Genomic DNA, 15,197 nt, shown 5'->3' with positions numbered 1-15,197 from the left:
TGGGTGCTTGTACACGTCTGCACACGGATGTGTGTACAAGCGCATGTCTGAACGCCTTCATGGGTATGCCTGTGTGTGTGTCTGCATTGATCCCAATAGCTCTGTGAATGGAGCTCACATACAGAGATTCCTCTGTCACCTTAAAGGGACTCTTTGTCTCAGGGGGAATGCATAATGATTCCATGACAGCATGTTAGACATTACATTAAATTGATTCCATGCAGTGTCGGCTCGTCTCTCACTGTGTGTCATCCGTTTGCGGACAGCTTATTAAAAGAGATGCTTATCCTCTCATCAAGTCTCATGCTGAGAGAACAAAGACAAAGTCACAATCACTGGCCAAACGTTTAGGAGAAAGACCTAACTTCTGCTGCTGGTCAAGTAAATCCTCTGTTCTCTAAACTCTTGTCCTTAAAGGTTTAGATTTTCTACCTGCTTCCTATAGTTATATTTCCACAAGGGTATTGTCTGTGGGTAGTAGGCAGGTTTCAAAGTATAGAACGAGAGATCGCGAGGATGAGAAGGGGAAAAGTGACAGCAGACGAGGAGGAGGAAAAAGAATAGACACAGAGTGAGACTTACCCCTGGCTTTCCCCGAGGGCGGAACACACACACACACACTCCCTGCAGTGCTGGGCACAGACGATGGTTCTTCTACTCCTCCAGGCTTTGCCTGAATGCAATGTTTCAACAGTCACACGCTGCCTGTTCCTTCTGCTAAAGGGTCTTTCTCCCTCTTACTTCTCCTTGTGTACTCTATGTCTCTCTCTCTCCCCTCGGCCTCTCCCTTGTGCCGGTAGAGCATCATGTGGCTCGCCTGGTCCCGGACTCCGAGAACAGACACACGCACACGGGGAGAGTTTTGTAATCCGCTAGGTCGTACCACTGAGGAGAGGCAGAGAGCGTGCATGGGGGGGTGGCTGGTGGGGGCAAGGCTGACGGCACGCCTCTCTCCAGCCTTACCTTGGGAGAATCCCTCTGTCTGGCACGCAGTGGTCTCTTCCTCTTATCCCCCGCTGTTATTGGAGGGGATGCCTCGCCTCATTAACATTCAAGAAATCTGAAAGGAAGGAAGGAAGGCCGAAAGAGAATGTGTTGGAGATAGAAATAAAGAAATTGAGGTGGATGCAGAGAGAGAGAGAGAGAGAGAGAGAGAGAGAGAGAGAGAGAGAGAGAGAGAGAGAGAGAGAGAGAGAGAAATAGAATGAGGGAAGGTGATAGAGGAATAAATACAGAAGACAGGAGAAATAAAAAAGATGCCTTCGAGCTGGTTCAGAGAGTGTTGGAAATGGCACACAAGGTTAATGGCTTCAGTCATATACTCTACATAGGGAGAACCACATACAGTATGTGAATGAAACTGTGTTTTTGATCTCATTGGATTACAGTTTGAATGGGTGGGTGTTTATGTGTGTGTTTGTGTGTGTGGGAGAGAGAGAGAGAGAGACAGTTGTTTGTGAGACGACGAGAAGGCCGTCTCCTCATATCACGCCTGGGGTGGCTGACCAGCTGATAGCCTCACTGTGAGTTCTCATCTCCCTCACTGCACCAAACTGTCACACCACCCCTTCTCGATCACACAGTACAACACCATGTGAGCCGTTTTGCTGACTCATCTTTTATGCAATGACCAGTTATTATGACGGTACATAGGAAATCTAATTTCTTCCACAGCTTCATAAACAGAACAGACAAAAGATTTATCGTCAGTAGGGTCATGTAGTATGAGATTTGAATTCACAACCTTCATAGTGAAAGCACCACCTGAAACCAACAAAGCCATGTAGGATTGCTGCATTACCTCTGAGACCTCGGTTCTCCATGTTCAGACAGTGCTGTCTGCTCTCCGAAGGGCTGGCTGGACGTGGCAGGATATGCTAAAACGGACAAGTGGGATTTCTCATGCAGATGAGAGTGCCAGTGATCCATGAGGGAAGGTGGTGAAGATAAGTCTGACTGCCAGCAGCCGGACCCAGAAGAGAGGCATGTCTTCCTCTCTCCTCTGATCATGATGGTCTTCGCCATTTAACAGCCTTGTAGTCTTGCTTCCCATGGTCCTTGACATCATAATATTACCTAAGGCACCCACCAACAATAGATTTTTCTGAGGATTCAGTTGAGTTGGTCTGTGAAGTCCTTTGTGACATTGCTTGTGAAAAGGGGTCCACAAATAAAACAACAAACAAACTCATTTTATTTGACAAGAAACTGTTGGTACCAAATTGCCAGTAACACGCCTTAATAATATTTGCATTAAATGTAATCTCAAGAGCGCCCTCTCCCAACCCGTTCTCCTGTCTGGCCCCCCAACGGTGGAATCATCTCCCCACCTCCATCAGACATACTGACTGTTTCTCCACCTTCAAGAAAAGGCTAAATACACACTTGTTCCTGGAGTACAATGGTACTTAAGAAAGATTTCTTGGATCAGATTAGTGTTGTTTTTGGCAGCCTGTTTTAATTTTAGTTTTAGTCTAGTCTTTGTGTCAAGCTGTCATTTTAGTTCTTAACATTAGTTTTAGTCACGTTCATACACTTTTTAGTCTAGTCAAGTTTCAGTCGACTAAAAGTCTGGGCATTTTAGTCTTATTTTAGTCAGACTAATCCATGACTATTTTTGTCTAGTTTTAGTCAATGAAAACTGATAAGATTTTAGTCTAGATTTAGTAGACAAAAACTGATGACATTTAGTCTAGTTTAAGTCAATGAAAATTGTATTTTTGTCTCTTTTTAATACAAACGAAGTAGTAGAAGTAGAATAAGGTGTAATCTCGGGAGGCATGTTAATGCCAAAACCATTTGTTTTAATGTATGTATTGGTCTAAATAAGGTGTTCAAAGTCATGTTGTTGATGCCAAATTCAGTTCAGTATTTGGCCAACAAGTGATGCTTATTACACATGCAGTCAGTCAGGTAGGAACTAAGAACCCACTTTACACCCTCTCATACAAACACACACACACTGTACACACAGTAGTCACACATGTTAACCCACTTTACACTCTCTCACAAATAAACACACCCACGCTAGTCACACGCGTTTGTCTGTCGTTTTCATTTCCAGTGGCTAACGTTTAAAGCTAACGTCTAAAGCTAACTTTAAAATGATACACATTAACCATAGCCTCATGAGTTGGCTAATGATAATAACGTGACTAAACGAAACAAAATAACGTTATAACATTTTGTCTCATCTTTATTTTGTAAACCACATTTCGTCTCGTTTTTATTCATCAACAATGTTGCATTATTCACCTTATTCCGGAAATCACGATGGACACGGCCCTCCACGTAATCTAATTTCCGGTTTAATTACTTCCTGATTTATAACGGTACTAAATCAAGGGTAAAAGATGGCCAGCCGCCAGCGTAAACTGTGCAGTTTGTGGCTGCCATAACAACTGGAGAAAACGTCATCTGACTCTGTCTTATCATTGTTTTGAGCATCGAAAGAAGAGGTCCAGGCACCGACGTCCAACCAAAGTTGAGGATTTGCGTCCCTGGCTGAAGGCGCTGAATTAAAAAACCCCCACTAAGTTTCCGTTTGTCTGCTCGTATCACTTGCAACATAAATTGTGTAATACAGACATCCCAAGTCTCCCGCATTTCAATAGCAGCTCCCTGGCGTCCGCAAATGCTATACAATCTCCCGGAAATCAGAGATTTTGTATTTAGAGCTATTTAGAGCGAGCGAGAGACTTAAGGTCATTTCTGGTAGAGACAGCAGCATAGCGTGCAAAGACCGCTGATTGTGTCGGGGGGGGGGGGGGGGGTACATGCTGGTTGCGGGGATACGACATCATGTGTCTGGATTGTGTCCCAGGGTGGGGTGGTGAAGCCACTTCCCTGAAATGAGTCTCTGGAGGTTGGGATGGTCAATAGAGGGCGCTAGGGCGCCGCCCCCCCTGGTGAAAAGTGTTTTAGATTTTTGTTTTTCATGTAATATATTTTCTAGGGCTGTGAAATGATTAAAAATTGTAATCAAATTAATCACAGGTTTCTGTGGATTCATCATGATTAATTACATATTACCGATTTTGCGCATTTTTGTCATTAGTGTGCGTCTTTGATTTTGCGGTACCTTGATGTTCGAGTCACCCGTTGCCACTCGCAAAACTTTGGTGAACCCCTCGTCCTCAACAATATCAATCGGTCTACAGCTTTTTGCAATACATTTGGCAACTGTGCTCGTCACCTTGTCACAGGCAGACTTAGTGAGGGCCCTACGCTGTTCAGTGAGGGTGGTTTGGCGCATTCTACTTGAACTCCCCTCGCCGACCAACGCATGCTTCGCATTGAGGTGGTTTAGGTTACTTTAGGCTGGTATTGCTTCGGTGAAACGATAACATTCAGTCATTTAGCATTCAGTCATTTAGCAGACACTCTTATCCAGAGTGATAACGTCTTCCCGCAGACTAGAGTGTGCATATCACTTTGGTTTTATTGGATGTTCCATCTTAGTTTTTTTGGAACGCAAACTTCTCATCCAGAAGTTGCAATATTACGTTAAATGCATTAAACAAAAATGATGAATTAATCCTGTATTTTAATCCTAACGCGTTAACGCGTTATTTTTCACAGCCCTAGTTTTTCGGTCTTTTGTCGAGGCCTCCACCGTCTTTACCACGTTGTTTCATTTCTCTGAGTGTGCACACAGCCCTGCCATATCATGTCCTTTTATGGGAATTAACAGGGCGTTTACCTATGCTAAATAGGAGCAACGGGGCACGAGGTTTTGACTTACGAAATATTGGGATTCATCATTCTAAGAACACACCTGCGAACAATTCTGCTGTTTAAGAACGCTTCATGAATCACATGTAGATTTTTCTTAGAAACCTTCTTAAGAACAAATTTAAGAAATAATTTAGGAAGATATTGGTGAATATATATTTATTATTGTTTATTTTCGCACCTCTAAGGATCAGTCAATATTTGGACTACATAGACAACGTCGCTGTCAAAATGTTGGTCTTGGTCACGATTGCGTTGCTTCTATTAGGATTTACGTTCCGTTGCACGGTTTGGGAGGTTACAACGTTATTTTGGCAAAAAGTGCCTTTAGTCAACGAAGGGTACTCAGTGCTAGCTACGTCACTACGTCAGCACACGTAAGCAACGACACATGGATACAACGTAGATGTGCTGTTGCACAGCCAGTATCGTGCCATGGAGTACTAGCAGCACATGTACATTCAAGCAAATCAAGACTTGCATGTACAGTAAGTAATGTCACATTAAATAGTGTATTTAAACTCAACCTTGTGTGGTTTGTCGCTGTCTTCAATGCCACAGCCTAAACTTTATGTCAAAAGAAACATTCTAATTTCTGGTGCTTTCAAACAATCCCACAGACATATATAGGTTATATGTCTATGAACAATCCCCTCAGTGACGTTTGGCTAGTAACACATTCTTTTGAATCAGACGGTACTGTTTGAATCGCGATTCCATCTTGAAATACTGCCGGTGACAACGTTGTTACAGTAGCTTGTTTCAAAGGGGGTTTGCTTGTTTTAAAGGGAGTTCTTAATGAATTATGAGTATACTAAATGCTTGAAAATATCATTAGAAGGGAAAAACTTGAGGGGACGGACCCACCTGCAACCGACGCAAGCGAGCACACCCTACAATTTCCCCAGAAATTGTACCCTCTCTAGTTGTAACTTGTTTAACTGCATGCTCTTATGGTTCTTCCCTTTGGCACTTGTTTGTTTTTTCACAATGTATGCTTAATATTTTGGCTGTTCGCAATGTTTGGGGCTATCTCATTGTTATGATCAGTGACCTATGCTCTTTTGTAAAGCTCTCTCTTTGAAGTCGTTCTGGGTAAAAGGGTCTGCTAAATGCATAAATGTAAATGTTTAATTGTAATTTGTTTAACTACATGCTCTTCTGGTTCTACCCATTGGCTCTTATTTGCTTTTCACAATGTATGCTTCATGTTTTGGCTACCCACATTGTTTTTGGGGATATCTGGTTGTTTATGATGATTGACCTTGGCACCTTTTGTAAAGCTCTTTCTTGTAAGTCGTAAATCTCCCAAATGACTAAATGTGAATGTAATATTTTCACACCAATCCTGTTAGATGAGTAATCTTGTCATGGCAAAACAATGTATCCTGCCACAAAATCTAGCAATGTAGCCTACAGTGCTACATTTTTAAATGCCTATGGGTTGACTCAATAATGGAGCATGTACGGTATTGTACAAATGGAGACCAACCATACCAACTATGGCCTACCCTTAGGAAAGAGGAGACAGACATTTTAAATACCCCAATAACCCACCCATCTGTGTGTCAATTAGTTTTGTTTTCCCATCTGAAATGAAGTTTCAGATGGGCTTAGAGCAGAAACATCTACAATAAAAACAGTCCATAGTCACAAGTAGGTATGCAGTATGTACTGTAGGAATATATGTATGAAGCGAGTACTGTTGTATGAAGACTCAAGTTTTGTAAAGAGAGCTCATTTGTTCAAAATGTTGTAGGCATCAGAGTTGTATATTCCATTACCATAACAGTCCTGCCTAAGTAGGGCATCTGTTTTCTCTGCCTGATAGACCATGAAAAAAGTATATGCTTACATACATTTCTGTTCCATAGGCTCATCTAGTGATGGGCAGAACCCTCCCCCTTCCACCTCCTTCTCCTCCTTCCCCCGCTCCTCCCAGCACCATATGGAGATTCTAATGGTCGCCGGGTCCCATATCGACAGCCTGGATGACTGACAGCCACACAAAGGAAGCTGCAAGGCTGAGCTTGCGGCTTCACATGCACATATTTTTCTGTGGGTAATAGGAATAAACATGGAGAAATGTATTACAACTGTGTGTGTGTAGTGTGTGCGTGCGTGTGCGCATGTATGAATCTGCAGATGGAGCTGCATCCATTCTATGCGCATTCCCTTACACTGCTGGCTCCCAGCCTCATCTTTGTCTGGGCTGAATGAGGCAGAGAGCAGGGAGGGGGGTCTCTCTCCTCCAGTCTGCATCCTCTCCATCCCAGCACTTGGACAGCCTCTGGAGTGTGTCAGCGTGCACTCTGAACGCCTCCTTGTGTGTTTGTGTGTGCATATGTGTGTGTGTATATGTGTGTGTGTGCACTGTATGTATGCATGTGTGTGGTATGTACTGTATGTGTGTATGCATCTGTGTGTGCTTCTGAGGATGTAGCAGACATGTATTAGATGGTGGCTGAAGGCTTGTCTGCTCCCTGCCCCCAACAAAGCAGGAGTGTCTGCATGCCTGACTGCTGCCTTATGCTACTCTCTCACATACACACTCCAACACGTACATACACATATATGCACATTCTGTACATTAAAAAAGGCACTCATACACTGTTACCTGAATCTGCAAAACTGTTTGTGTGTGTGTGTGTGCGTAAACATTCTGAACAGTGCGCATGCGCTACACTGGGGGTGTGTACATTGCTATGTGATTTCCTTTGTGCACAGAATATGCTGTGCCTGTAACAGCATGGAGTGTTTCACATGCCTATGTCTTCTGTCATTTTCATTTAGCAAGTATTTATTCACACATGCTTAACACACACACTCACATGGACACACATATACAAACACACACACATATATTGTATGCTGTTCCTATATGTCTCATCTCTCATGGAGACATTTTGTCGGAATAAATGATGTATGATTCATCCCATTGACATGTTCTGCTTTGCTGTTGTAAGTACATCTACTGGTGTGAAGAGGTAGCCTTGGGTAGCCATAGAGAGACAACAGGCTCTACAACTGTCTCATTGCTCTGAACAAAACCTTAGTTGTAACAATATACAAAAGGCAAACAGAGATACTTTTTTTAGAAGGTTTGATAGTGAGGGGAGATCAAGAAAAAAAGTGAATTTACACAATAGACTACGTAGACAACAAAAGTTGCAAACAGAGAATGGGGAGGATTAAATATGCAGCCACAGCCAGCAATAACAAACAAGAACACCTATTATCGATAAAAAAAAAAAAGAAGACTGAATGACAAAAGGAAAAGCTATGTGTCATAGCTACATACACTTACATTGGGCTATCTTGAACGAGCATCCATTAACTGATCAGTGTACTGTTGTGAGTGTTCTGTCTTGCCTGGGACGTTTATTGGTCAAAGTATTTTAAGGGAGGCCATTTGAAGAAGTAATTCAGACATACTCTTTTCTGCCATGTTAAGGTAATATCTAGGTGGTTAAATTAGCATGCCTAAACAAGGTGCTGAAGCAGGGAACGAGAGAGAAGATTCAATCGACAGGACCTATGTATCATGACATATTTGTTTTTGTTTTTTCCTAGAAATTTGGCACTGTTTACCTGGGTCATAATGAGGAAGTGCTTGTTTTAGCTAGTCAGACACTGAATGCAGACCCAGAGATTCAAGTAAAGTATACAGCCCCAAATTGTATGTATAAAGAGACACATCAAGGTAATCTAAAGCATCTCATGGGCAGCCAGTCTCTACTCATGTCTCAGCCTTGGAGAACAACAAGCTAAATTGCTCTCGGTGGTGACAGGAATAGAATCTCTTCACTTGTAGTAGCCACTTTCAGTGTGTGCATGTGTGCGCGTGAGTTGGGATAGAGAGGCCTGTGGAAGAGAGGTGCAACATAGTCTAGTTAGGGGTTATAGTTGGCTCCCTGCTGGGATAGCCTGATAGCACAACTGTAAGTATTCCATGGACAGCAGACAACTGAAATATGGAATTATTAAGGATTCTGTTTGTAGATTTGGACAGCTGATTTAGATTAACACTAACACCATGTTTATGTCATTATGTATATGGCAGGCAGCCAAGCATGCAAGTGACACAGCTAGTCATGACTTCATACCACATCACCAGGTCTGTTACTCAGGGTTGCTGTCATTTGCAAACACACACACTCACACACATACACAGACCCAATTCCAAAGACACACTCCAGATTCAGCATCACTCATTACTCTAAGAAGGTAAATGAATCATATTTCTGCCATTTCTCTGCCAGTCCTGGCTGACAATGTCTCACATTTTCATAATCTGCTGCATGTGTCCTTGAACTACAGAATGTGTCTGACTCAGATTCAATTGACTATTGGGCTGTTTCACTAAGGAGTGAGGAGATCTCACTCAGGAGATCAAGAATCCACAGAACAATGCTTCACAATTCCTTTTATACACAAGAACAACCAATCAAACCAAACCTTGACCTTTACTTATTAACATATGACTAGCAATGCTACAGTAAGTTACACAATGTGGTGTGAGAGCCATCAAGTTGAGACCCTGTCGAGCTACTCCAGATTTTAGCATATGAGAGGCGGGGGCAGGTTGACACCCAGCCTTACCACATCAACTGTCAAAAAGTCATATACACAGTTATAATTGCTCATAGCTGAATTTGAGTTAGCTGCTGTACTGTAATATTCCATTACTTATTTAAGAATAAGGATGTGTATGACTTGTATGATCAAACATTATTGTGTGCAAGTAACAAACAAGTCATTCTTTGATCATGTGTGTGTGTGTATTTGTGTGTATGCAAGTGTGTGTGTATCTGTGGTCTGTCTGAATGTATGTCGCTGTTGTCTTTGACAGAAGTGAGCACACGGCTATGGGCCTGGCACTGAGAAAAGGCTGAATCACCAGACCTTGTCTGTGAGCCAAGCCCACGTGGCTGATTGGCAGGGAAGAGAGAGAGCCCAGGCCGCATATATGCTCTAAAAAAGAAAGTTAAAACCATTTGTTGCAGAAACACATGCAAAATAAATTATAGACAGACAAAACCATTGTTCTAAAACGATCTGGAATTACTTCATTCTGTAACGAACTTTTGTCAAATGTTTCAAAGGTACCGTTTTGATGATTATGAGGAAACTTTCTCTATACTACGTGTAGGCTATAAAAACATGACATCAGAATAAGATTTTTAAGCAAAGCACGCACACACGCAAACATAATGAGCAGTCAATTCTTCTGATTGCTCTCAGTTGGAATCCCAATTTGGAACGTGAATGCAGAATGTTCTGAATATGTGTAATCTCAAACCTCGATCTTAGTTATAGTCTACAACATTTTGCATGAATTGTTACTAATACACATAGTTTCTGCTTTATAACACACATTTTAAATTACACTTATACAGTAGGGGCTATAAAGGGGTTTTAATCGACTTTCATGGTTCCATTCAATCAACAATTAGTCAATATCATGGTCAATGGAGCTTAAATAGCGAGAAAGCAGGAAATATACGTGATAACAAGAGACTTATTGGGCTAATACAATAAATCAAACAGCAGACAACGACGGAATTGAATTAATAATAGTGAGGAATTTGAAATAGTAATAACAAACAAATGGTATTTGCAAGTATTCTAAGAAATAAAACGAAAAGCACATGAATCACTCGGATTTAGAAAATATATATTGTTTGAGTATGCCATTTATGGCAAACCATCAGCAGTTACATAACATGCTTAGTGGTAGGAAAAAAAAACAGCGATCTGAAAGCTGTAAAAAAAAAAAAAAAGAAACATCCTCAGGGTCGTTGTTACTCGTTTCTGCCCTTATGGACGCATTAACCAGTCGACAGGATGAAACTCCCTGACACTTCCCGGCTTTTTCGGATGATCACTGCTGCCTACCCAGGAGATGTTATGCAACAACACCAGTGCTCCCGCATCAAGTCCGACACCGGCTTGTCAGGGCTCCGGTAGGAGCTTCTCATCTCCTCGGGTTACCTACCTTCATCACTGCCTTGCATGTAAAACAATTCCCGAATGCTGACTGCGCCAAACACTTGTTAAAGAGATAACACATGTGCCGTTTTCTGTATACATTTAGACATTGGCTATTGAAAGTCAACATTTAATTTGACCTTAATTCGTTTTGAATGTTAGTCCAGTGTCTCATCGCCATGGACATTTTTTTTCTCGTTCAGATTTATTTGTTCACAATTTTGGACAGAATTGTTAAGGAACTAAGTACTTTTTGTAGTGAAAAAGGCTGTGAAGTACGGTATTCGTATTACGTTAGAAGTCATAAACTGACAATTGCTGTGGAGTGCATTTTAAAATAATTATAGCCAAACCACTTTATTTTTTAATGAACACAGTATCAGTGTGTTTACCTATAAATGTTTGTTAGTTATAGAAATATAGTACCAGACGTACTTTTACTCTTGGAAGCCATATTCACATTAAATGACTTGAAAACGATAAAAACGATCCGCTATTACTCAAAACTAACGTTCATCAGCAATCTTTTTAGCTGAAACAGTAAAACCAAGAGAAAGAGAGATACAAGAGAAAGAAAGAAAGATTAGTGTGCATGTTTGAGTGAATAAAATACAGTAGAGAGAAATAGTGACAGGAGAGAGAGTACAGTATGTGAGAGAGGAAGAGACAGAGAGAGACAGAGAGAGAAAGAGACAGAGGGGGACAGAGTCCCTGCTGGTGATGTGCTTTTCTGACACCTCATCATAACCCATGCTATACTTCAGCTCCTGTCTTATACTCATTTGCCTTTGGCCTGGCAACCTACAGCAGTCAAGCATCCCTGCCCTCCCAGCCTTCAATCACAGTCTCCTCATATCCTGCAGAGAGAGACGGGAAAAACGGCTCCTCAATGTTGCTTTTTCAGATTTAAATTCCAGCCTTTAGTAGAGCTCTACAGGGAAAGAGCTCATTGTAAAACAAACTGTCTAGCTGTCACAGCCTCTGTGTAGGTGTAAACGCACAGCCCTGGCTCACCTGCATACATGAATATTTCACTACATAAATTATCTCCCTGTACATTACTGCACAAATCACAGAAAACAGGGGGACGAGATGGTGTGTCTCTGTCGCTAGTACTGAGTGGGAAAATGGCTGCATTTGAAGAAAATCTACCCGACATAACGTGTTGTAAGCTAATATTTATTTTCCCCCTCCTGTCAGATGTGAACAATGGTCAACTAGTATTATATTAAAGATCGTAGTTACCATTATGACGACTTGGTATAATAGTACAGCACTGCAAATATTAGACTTGCATTGGGAAAAAAGCTATGCCCACAAGGTGATCAAACATGATCTATAAATCTACAACAAATGACCAGGGATTGTCGCTGGTTGCTACAGCAGCAACAGCAGCTAATGGACAACTCCTTTGTCACTGTTCATAAAACACATTTGTTTCTTTTTCCAGATTATCATTCACAGTGCATTTTTGTTGTTCAGATTCAGATGACTAGAGTACCAGCTCTTTGGATGGATGGATAAACCATGTTTGGGTATTTGGGTGAAATTATGAGGTTATTGATTGCAGCAACTGTGGAGTCTTGCAGGAGGCAACCAACTACTATCGTATATCTGGACATCAACCCTTCTCTTCCTCATAATTATTTGTGTATTATTCCTATTCTATCCCTTTTCTTTCTTCTCTCCTTTTTTCCCTTCTCTAGCTTTCATCTTCCACTCCTCTCCTCCCATCTCATCTCCTTGCCTTTCTTTTCTGCTTACCTTCCTGTCTTCTCACTCTGTTATATCCATCTTTATTTTCAACCAATAAAATGTAAATGTCGGTTCTTCCGTCTTCTGAAAGCCCATAAGGATTCATTGGGGCCCAAGGACATCAAGCTTGCTCGCTCGTTTCTCTCTCCCTATCGGTCTCTATCTCTCTCTCGCTCAGGTGTAATGGAGCAAAATTATTTATCTCTCTGTGAGACATGGCAAGGGAAATTTCACAAACTAACGCTTAAAGGCAACTGTAAATGTTATCATGCAGTATATGTCATTGTGTGTCTGGTTGCTCCTGTTAAGGGCAGCCAGGACCCGTCAGACCCCACCCAGAGTGTTGGATGCTAAAACTCAATTGCCTTGTCGCAGAATTGCATAACAGGCAGCGAGAACAAGAGTGCCCGACATAATCAACTTGTTAACCCCGTAGTGGCCAAAATCATCTGTTCATTAATGTTTTTTCAACCAGGGCAATGGTTTTTCTCACTGGGTAACTTCCTCTCCTTAGACACACCCAGAGCCCTCGCTATCTTCCCCCGCTATCACATATCCACGCACAACACTTTCATTTCCTCTACAAAGTAATGTGTCCATTTCTTGATGGACCAGCAAGGGGTCTCCCACTCAGACAGGGAGGGATCCCGACCCTCCTCTTCTCTCATTAAGCCTGCATTGTCTTCCTGAAAATGCACTTTGAAGCACCTTAATTGCATTTATGAGATAACCCTGTGGGTTAGTGACAGGAAGCGAGCCCATGTACAGTAGAGGGGCTGGGCCAGGATGGGCTCTTTACTTTAAATCAATCGTCCATCCAGTCCTAATGCAGCTCTGGGCTGCTCCTCAGGAAGCATTAGGCCTATTAGTGCAGGCCTGGCAGGAACGCACACACAAGCACACACTCATGTATTTATGGGGAAGGAGCAGCAACCATTGCTGGTGGTGATGGAGTGTTTGTGTGCGTGCACACCCACCCTGCCAGAGCAATGGAAACAAGAGCCAAGTCCAAAGGTGTGCTCAGCAGTCCAGAAGAGTCCAGTCTGGAGGGGTCAGCAGGACTTGGGAGGGTGTGGTGAGATGGGTGTATGTGTGGGTGTGGGGTGGGGGTGGGGGGGTCTACGGTCCAGGGAAAACCGCCGACTGCGCCTCCTAATCCTCCCCACCAATTAACTCCCAGCTGGCAGGAGATGCTGTGTGTGAGAATGTCAGAGTGCTGTATATGGGGGAATGTGTGTGTGCATGTGTTTAAAGTGTGTGTTCCCAGTGTGTGTGCTAAGTAAAACGGAGGTTTCAACTGCTTACCTGGAGCATTGTGTCTTTGTTTAGCTCTTCCTTCAAAACAACGTTCTGTGTCAAAGTTTGTGTGTTTACGTACTAGTGTATTTCATGTGTGTGTGAAAACCCAGGGTCAAGTTGTTTAGCTGCAGCATCATGTCCTTGCTAATGCTTTGTTTAGACTATGTTCACACGGGGCACTGAGCTTTTTCAAGTTGAATGTGCTGCGACACCCACGCCTGATTAATCTCTGCGTAGAGAATGTCGCCACTGAGTCACTTTTCAATACCGTGCTGTGCCGGGGGCTTACGACACAGACAATAGCTGGCTATTAATAAACAGCCAGGCACAGACAGACAGGAAGACCTGCTTTAAGGTAAATATATAATATTAATGTTATAATTATATATAAGCTGTATCTAGAGACGTTACTGCAGATGAGCACAACACATTATGCAACCCTTCGAGTGATAGCTTTGGTAATGGGTTCAAAGCCAACCGTTGCAGAGTTCTGGGTGGATGGGGGGGCTCTTAGTCAGCATATCAAGAATTAGCCATCCTCCCCGCCCAGGGTTTACCTGTCACCATGAAAACGACCAAAGCACTGTTCTCTCACCTGACCGGCCCCAGCAGACGGGTGATGTGAGATGTGCCGACGCCCAGCCCTGTTGATGGCCCCATCACCACACAGACCTGCATTTGTCAGTGATACCCACACACATGCACACACTTCACTTTCTGAGCCATCTGGGAGATACCTGCATTCACAGAAACACACATACGCACAAACTCCCTCACACGCTCTCACCGACGCTGTGGCACCATGTTTTATGGATTTTTCCCCCCTTCTCTTTGTTTGACACTCCACCCTCTGTCATTTCCAGGCGTGCTTCAGTATTTTTAGGCATATCTGTTCTGTTTCTTCCGGAGAACCTGACACAGCGAGACCTGCGTGGCAGATTGATTTCTCTCTCTCTTTCCTCCCTCCATCTAGCTTTACCTTTAGGTCGCCACCCTCTTTCTCTATTTTTGCTGCTCTCCATCTGTGTTACGCCCCCTCCAATGGCTCGGGAAAGGAGGAGCACGTAACTGCCCAAGGCCACAGTGGTGAAGGAAACAGGAGGGTAGTGCCAATAATTGTCTGCCACAACCAAAATGCTGTGCACACGGGTTTGAATAAGTACACAGACTCATATACATAAACTCAAACAACAATGGGGAGGGAAGACAACAGGCAAAGGGTTAGGAGTAAGGCAGTGCCAGCAGTCTGTCAAATCAAAGAAATAATACAAAAGGACCCTGAGCTTCCCTACCCCTCTACTCCTGCCTGACACCAACTAAACTACAACTTACCTCACTGCTACAATACACAGGGTGAAAGCCACTAGCTTCTAACCTGATGTATTCAACAATGAGTTACCAACTGATATGTATAAACC

The sequence above is a fragment of the Hypomesus nipponensis genome, chromosome 2, assembly GCF_054491055.1.
Source record: "Hypomesus nipponensis isolate SF chromosome 2, ASM5449105v1, whole genome shotgun sequence".
Taxonomy (NCBI): domain Eukaryota; kingdom Metazoa; phylum Chordata; class Actinopteri; order Osmeriformes; family Osmeridae; genus Hypomesus; species Hypomesus nipponensis.
The sequence above is the reverse complement of the archived record's forward strand: the minus strand, read 5'-3'. Positions refer to the sequence as shown.